The following is a 7,421-nucleotide window of genomic DNA, read 5'->3' as shown; positions in this document are numbered from 1 at the left end:
AAAATTCTCAAATGTGTGCTGGCTGTCTGCTGTGTCGCTATGTGCTATGCTTTTTCCTGCTCCAACAACCTCTCCAAGCTCCACTATGTGCAAGAGAGATTGCAAGAGAGCTTAGGTTCCACAATTGGATACACACTCACGCAACTTTCAATAACAACAACAACAACAACAACAACAACAACAAAATATCTAAGGGATCTCCTCTATTTTGTTTTGAAATAATTTTTGTGTAAATATAAATATACAGATGAAATGTGGGACGTGGGAGTAAATATAAATTACACAATATTATTTAGGTGTGAATGTGGATACTTAATTATAAAAAATTTGTTCGTATGGTGTGGTAGGTTGAAGCAAGACCAACAAGTTTCTTTCTATATCATGAGAGAGAAATATAATTGGTATACGATGGTACATGTTGATGTCATGATATAAATATCAATAGCGGACTAGTTGTTGCAGCAGTGGCGGATTTATCTTCTTTTTTTTTAAGAATACTGCTGTTTTAAATAAACTTGCTCTTTTGGTAAAATTTGCTGAGAATATTCACGCCTTTTATATGAAATTGATAAAAGAATATTTTTAATTTAATTTTGTTAGATGTTTAATTAAAATTTAAAAAAAAAATCATTAAATTAGTTTTCAATTATACCTAATATATAAAAACATCTTTAGGTGTTTTTGACCAACAATCAAAATATAACAGAAAACAGAAATATTAATCGACACGACACAAAATTTCAAGATTCGGATTAAAAAAAATTGATTTTTCATAAAAATAAAAAAATACATTTAAAAACTTATTTTTTTTAATTTTTTTCTTAATTTCAACATTAAGGTTACTAAAACGTTTTTGTGCTTGATTTCAGATGTCAGACATCCAAAATATTTGCCTCAATTGATGCATAATCTTCCATCTTACTTCATAATATGAAAATGAATTTAAAAAAAATTGCGTATACACCACAGTGAACTGCAATGTTTTTGTTTTACCTGTTGTGCGTCGTTGAAGGGCTCTTTGAATAAAATAGAGGTGATGCATTATTAAATTATTTCAAAAGCACAAAAGAATTCCTAAACAAAAATTTAAAAAAAAATTCTAAATCCCGTTTTCGAAAATTTTATTAAAAAAAAAATATTTTTTTTTTAATCCAAAAATAATTTTTTTTTTAATTTTTTTTTTTTTAAATTCATATTTAAGCAATACATTGTACCTGCGTTTGTATAATATTTCGTTGCAATGAATAAGTCCTTTTGGAGAAATTAGAAAATGATTCTGTGGCTATTAGTAGAGTAACTAAAGCAAATTATTAGGGAACCCGGCCGAACAGCTCTGATTTTGACGATTTTTTTTTTCAAACGTAGGTAATTAAAAATACTTTAAAGTCTATAGATTAAAAATTGCCGGTGTTGCCGTATTGTTTTTTAAAATTAAAATTAATTTTTTTTGAACAAAACGATTTTTTTTGCTTAAATTTCATAAAACAAATGATAGCAAAAGATTCTCTAGGTAATTTAAGGAAAATATATAAAAGGCAGTAAGGGACAATCTTAGATCGTTTAAGCGATAAATGCAATTTTCTAACATTCTGACCTCAAACACAAAAAAAATATTTTGAAAACAACGGCAACACCTACAATATTTTAAAATACATTTTTAAAAAGCCAGAAGCTCATTCTTATCTCTTAAATTTAAATCCATTAAATTTAATCAAGACTTTTTGAAAAAATGGTCCTTAAACTCAGAATTAAAAAAAAAAATGTTATTAGAAAAATTTAAAATGATTTTTTTCCAAACTTTTTCTAATAAAATATGAATTTATTTTAAAAAAATTTTTGGCCATAAATATTATCAGTTGAATTTCGAAGCAAAAAAGGTAAAATATATCACACTTTTGAAAAAAAAATGAAAAATTACTTTAATTTCAATGGTTTTTTTTTATTAAAACTGAATGTTTGCATTTAATTAATTAATTTTCTCAAAGACTGTGGTAAATAGGAACTTTAAATTTTTGCTATTTAACTTTCAACAGTAAGGGTTACTAAATGAATAAAAACTTTAAAAAAAAAAATAAGTTACATTTTTTTTCAAAACTTTTATTAAAAAAAGTTCTTCGAAAATGAAATACTTTTTAATTTTTTTCATAAACCGTAATACATATTGACATTTCCTTTTATAATTTAAAATCATAATAAATGCGGACAAAAAAATTTGAAAATAAATGCATTTTATATTACGACCAAGTTTAAAAAACGACATGTTAAAATTTTTTCAATAATTTTTTTTTCAAAAATCTGAGTTCAATTACCATTCTTTCAAAAGCCGTTCATTCAATTAACTTAATTTTAATTTTACATATATGACTAAGCTTCTAGCTTTAAAAAAATGTATATTTGAATATTGTAGGTGTTGCCGTTGTGTTCAAATATTTTTTTTTTGTGTTTGAAGTCAATTAATAAGAAAATTGCATCTATCGCTTGAAGTATGGAAGATTGTCCCTCACTCCCATATATTTTTTTTCCTTGAATTTCCTAGACAATCTTTTGGCATCAATTAATTTATGAAATTTAAGAAAAATTTTTGAAGAAAATTTGTTTTTGTTCACAAAAATCTTCAATTAAATTTAAAAAATCAAAACGGCAACACCGGCAATTTTTAATCTATAGACTTTAAAGTATTTTTAATTACGGACGTTTGATAAAAAAGATCATCAAAATCTAAGCTGTTCGGCCGGGTTCCCTAATATTGCCAATTTTTGAGCTTTAGTTACTCCACTATATACTCTGTCCGATAAAAATTGGCAGTACATGCCTTATGGGAGAGCTTTTTCAAAATCAGTGGGACCTAACGATTACCCAAAAGCAATTTACGAAAAATATGCCCCTGAAACACACAAGAAAACATAGACGCAGATGGCACGTTGTAATTTCTTTATTAAGCGAAGTACATCCTCCTACGACCGATCTGCCACACGATCTGTGGAAGGAAGAATCGAAGAATGAAACTCAATCATAAAAGTTGTTTATTAAAAGTATTCACAATAGGTACATAAGAGTTACCATTGGTAAACTTCCTTCATAAACTACTCCTTTTTCAATTATTTTTCTGAAAGAGCTTTCTGGATTAATGCTTTTTTTAAGCTTTTACAATGAAAAAAAGCATTATGTGTTGTCGTGTTGTTGGTGGCTGTTTGTTTTTTATTTTGTGTATGTAGGAAAATAGTTAATGTCAACAATTTAATTTTTTACCCATGCGTGGGATCGGGCTGCGTCTTAAATGAGTGAATTTTTTGTTTTATTATTTTATTATTTGTTTTATTATTTATTAAACGAAAAATTAATTTTTTTTTTCGTTTTTATGAAATTTTACCGACAAAATGGTAACGCTGTTACCTTTTCGAAACATTTTTTTATGTGAGATATATCCAGAAGGCGTGAAGCAGAGTGAGATGCAAATGCCCTTTCTTCCCTGTACTGCCAATTTTTTTTATCGGACAGAGTATAGAAACGTAAAAGAAATGTGTTTCGAAAAAAAACACTAAAATTTTAATAATCTTTGGAGCAGTTTTTGAGAAAATTTGTTCTTAAATAAAATGCACGACTGGGTCGCACGTACTTGCTCTTGTAGTTCACAGTATCTTTATCCTAAATATCTATTGGAAATTTAAGATTTTGTAGAAAAAAAAATCAAAAAAAAAAAAATCAAAAGTTTAAAAAATTATTTTTTTCAAAAGATGTTTTTAAAAATATTTTTGTTTAACATTTTATACTTAGGCCCATTTGCTCATACGGATCATAAATTTAAATCATAGCTAGGTCGAACATAGCTCTTAAAGAATACTTAGTTTATTCCAAGTTGCTAAAAAATATTTATGTTCAACCTATCAATGATTTACTTTCATGCGAGAAATCCCTGAGATTTTCAATTCAAATGTCAAATAATGTCAAATTAATTTTAAATTAAATTATTTTTCATGTGTTTTGAATTTTTCTTTTATTAAATATAATAAATTTGGTTAAATGTTGAAGTGCGTGGTAAAGGTTCTTAAAGTTTTTTTTGGAAAAAAGATCAATATAACAAAATAATAAAAATTTGTGTTTGACGCAAGACAAAAAATAAATCTGTCACATAAAGCTTAAGGAATGAAATAGGTTGGAAGAAATGTCAAAACTATGAGCTCCAAAAACAACCTGAAAAAAGTTTGCATTATATGGAAATTTAATATGGAAAATATGTTTGGATGTTAATTTTAAATAATCTATATAGCGCTATTTTAGACCCAATGGCATTTTCAACACATGTTCCCTATTAATTTCTTAATAAAATTTGCTTAGGTAGAACATAAACTGCTTATGTTCTACTATTTCTTCCCCCTAAGTTATGTTTAACTTAGAGGAATTTATGACACAGTTCGAAGTTCGTGCAAACCGCTATGCAGAACTTAGAGCTTTGTGTTTCACTTAAATATTTAAGTTTCGTTTCAGCAAATGGGCCTTAATGATCTCTGTAAATTTTAAATAAAATAACTAAAGCTTTGATGAAATATATGAACTTAAAAAATATGTCAATTTTTGAAAAACGGGAACGCCATATTTCCGTTCTCCGCATTTTTTGAGAAAAACTAAAAACGCAGTTTTGTTAGAATTGATAAGAGTATTCCGCACACCAAATTTGATCGAAATCGTTAGAGCCGTTTTCAAGAAATTTGCAATACCTCGAAAACGTTATATGGGAGGTATGCGTTAAAGTGGAGATATTAAAAAAATTAAAAAAACGGGTCTAGGGAATTACGTAAAAATCATCTGTACCAAGTTTCAAGCAAATCCATCCATCCGTTTAGGCCCTAGCTCGATGTACAGATGGACGCACAGACCGACGGACGGCATGACGAAAACCACTTTTTTGATCTTCTCCATCATCGTAATGTTGGTTTTGATTAAAACCTCGATTTTTTTTTCTACACGAAACCAATACTTGCCCTATAGAGCAAGTAAAAATGTATTCCCAAAAAAAATGTAAAACGATTATCGTTGAAACTACTTCATTTCGTTATCGTTCAAAAGCGATACTTGTTAATCTTTATGACTGCCATTACGTTGCCCTTTTATTGGAGTGCCGTATACGCAAAACTGCATTTTTTGAACTGGGTGTGCACTATGCAGTCTTATGTTTTCGAAGGTGCTCTTATTAGGGTGAAAATCTTCCTATCGTTTCGACTTTCATTTATAAGACAGACAGTACTATGAAATATTAAAATTGTACATCTCAGACCGATTGTTTAGAGTAAGGTAAGATCAAGAATATTCGGAATTGAAGAAAATAGAAGCCGGTGTACTACAAGGAAGTGTCCTAGGTCCTACCCTGTATTTACTATACACAAGGGATATCCCAGTTGGTAATCACACCATAATGGCTACTTTTGCAGATGATACCGCAATTTTGGTACCCGACAAATGTGTCTCTAAGGCAGCAGTAAAACTACACAGTCAGAGATTGGACCGAAAAATGGCGTATCAAACTAAATGAAACAAAATCTTCACATATAAACTTTACAAATAAAAAGATAAACAATACTCCAATATTCATTAATAATCAAGCTGTACCTTACGCCAATACGGCCGAATACCTTGGAATGTTTTTGGATGCAAAGCTAAAGTGGAAAGAGCACATCAAAAAGAAAAGAGAAGAATTAAACTTGAAATATAGAAAAATGTACTGGTTACTTGGTAACAACTCTGATTTATCAACCCAAAACAAAATAATGCTGTATAATCAAGTACTAAAGCCTGTTTGGACCTATGGTATCCAATTATGGGGCTGTACAAAGAAAACAAATACCGAAATCATCCAAAAATTCCAAAACAAAGTCCTTCGTGGAATACATAGTTAATGCACCTTGGTAGGGGAGAAGGGGGTACATTTGACACTTAGTGTTTAAAGGTCTGTATTTTCGAAAACTGTTAATGTTTTCCAATGTTTTGTTTTGTATTTGATTTATTGACTATTCAAGATTATACTAACAGTAATTTTTTTTGTTTTAGAACATTACAACATTTAAAAAAATTATGTTTTCTAAAAAAAGTCATTTTGTCAAAAGTGCCCCGATCCCGGGGCACTTTTGACTTTAAAAGGGGTACATTTGACAATGGTGGATTGAACCCCACATCGTGTGCATTACATTTTTAAAAATTTCAGCGGATCTTACTAGTCTATTATTTAATTAGAAAAAAATACATTTTTGGTTTTAAACAATCTACTCAACAATATAACGAAAAAAATAAATCAAAAAATTTATTTTCTAAAAAGAAGAAGAAAAAACAAAAAACCATAAAATATTTCAAAAAATCTCTCCATTTAAATCTTAATCAAAATTAATCGATGTCGATTTACTTTTAAATAATTTATTAAATAAATAATTCCCCAAAATCAACGTAAAAATGTGCCCAAATTGCAAAAGTCAAAGGTGCCCCGAAGGAGATTCATAACTGTTTTTCTTTTTTTTTCAATAACTAATACTATTTTTTTACAAAGCTGGTTTTAATTCACTTAACTTGAAGCATAGTGATATCAAAATATTGATTCAGCATTGAAAAAACTTTTTATTAGGTTCAGAAATCGCTTACATACCGGATCATAAATAAGATCAGAAATACAGAAAACACGAAAACACGTGGTACTCCGCGAAAAGTTAATGAAAGACTGCAAAATTTCGCAAAATTTCTTTAAATCAAACTAAGCTTCTTTCTTCATCCAAACTATTGTTAATTAAGGGCACGATCATACCGAAAAACGCAAAGTCAAATGTGCCCTGGTGTCAATTGTACCCCCGCTTACCCTACATAAGAAATAGCGATCTACATCGTGACTTACAAATGGAAACGGTTACAGAAGTTGTTAAAAAATACGCTGTATCGCATAATCAGAGACTTCAAAGTCATACCAATTCTGAAATGGTGTCCGTCTTGAATACAAGAAACCATGTTCGGAGATTAAGAAGAACCAAGCCTCATGAGCTTATGGTCTAAAAAAACATGGGAAAGTATTAAAAGTTTAAACTTCCCCCAAAGTGATTTTACAAAGTTAAGAAAAAAAAATCTGATGTCGATCTCTCAAGATTGGTCCTGATAAAGAGGTGGTTTTAGTGGTTAAGAGTCCCACACTACTTGGTGTCGAATACTGCCAAGTGTCTTTTGAAGATTTCCTCCCGTCAAAAAAAAAAATTTATAATATTGTTGCGTCTGCCGTTAGAACGCATATGAGCCTCAATAAAATATTTTTTTCGGTTTAGTTTGGCCAAACGCCTTTCATAATAGCTCTTGTCGTTTATTTCACTATCGTTTACTTGCCGCTCGTTTCGTTTTACGTTTTAGAAACGTAATAGACTCAGATTCTACTTCGAAGAAGTTAAATTCCACTTTGA

Source organism: Episyrphus balteatus, chromosome 3, assembly GCF_945859705.1.
Source record: "Episyrphus balteatus chromosome 3, idEpiBalt1.1, whole genome shotgun sequence".
NCBI classification, from domain to species: Eukaryota; Metazoa; Arthropoda; class Insecta; order Diptera; family Syrphidae; genus Episyrphus; species Episyrphus balteatus.
Note: the sequence above shows the minus strand (reverse complement) of the source record.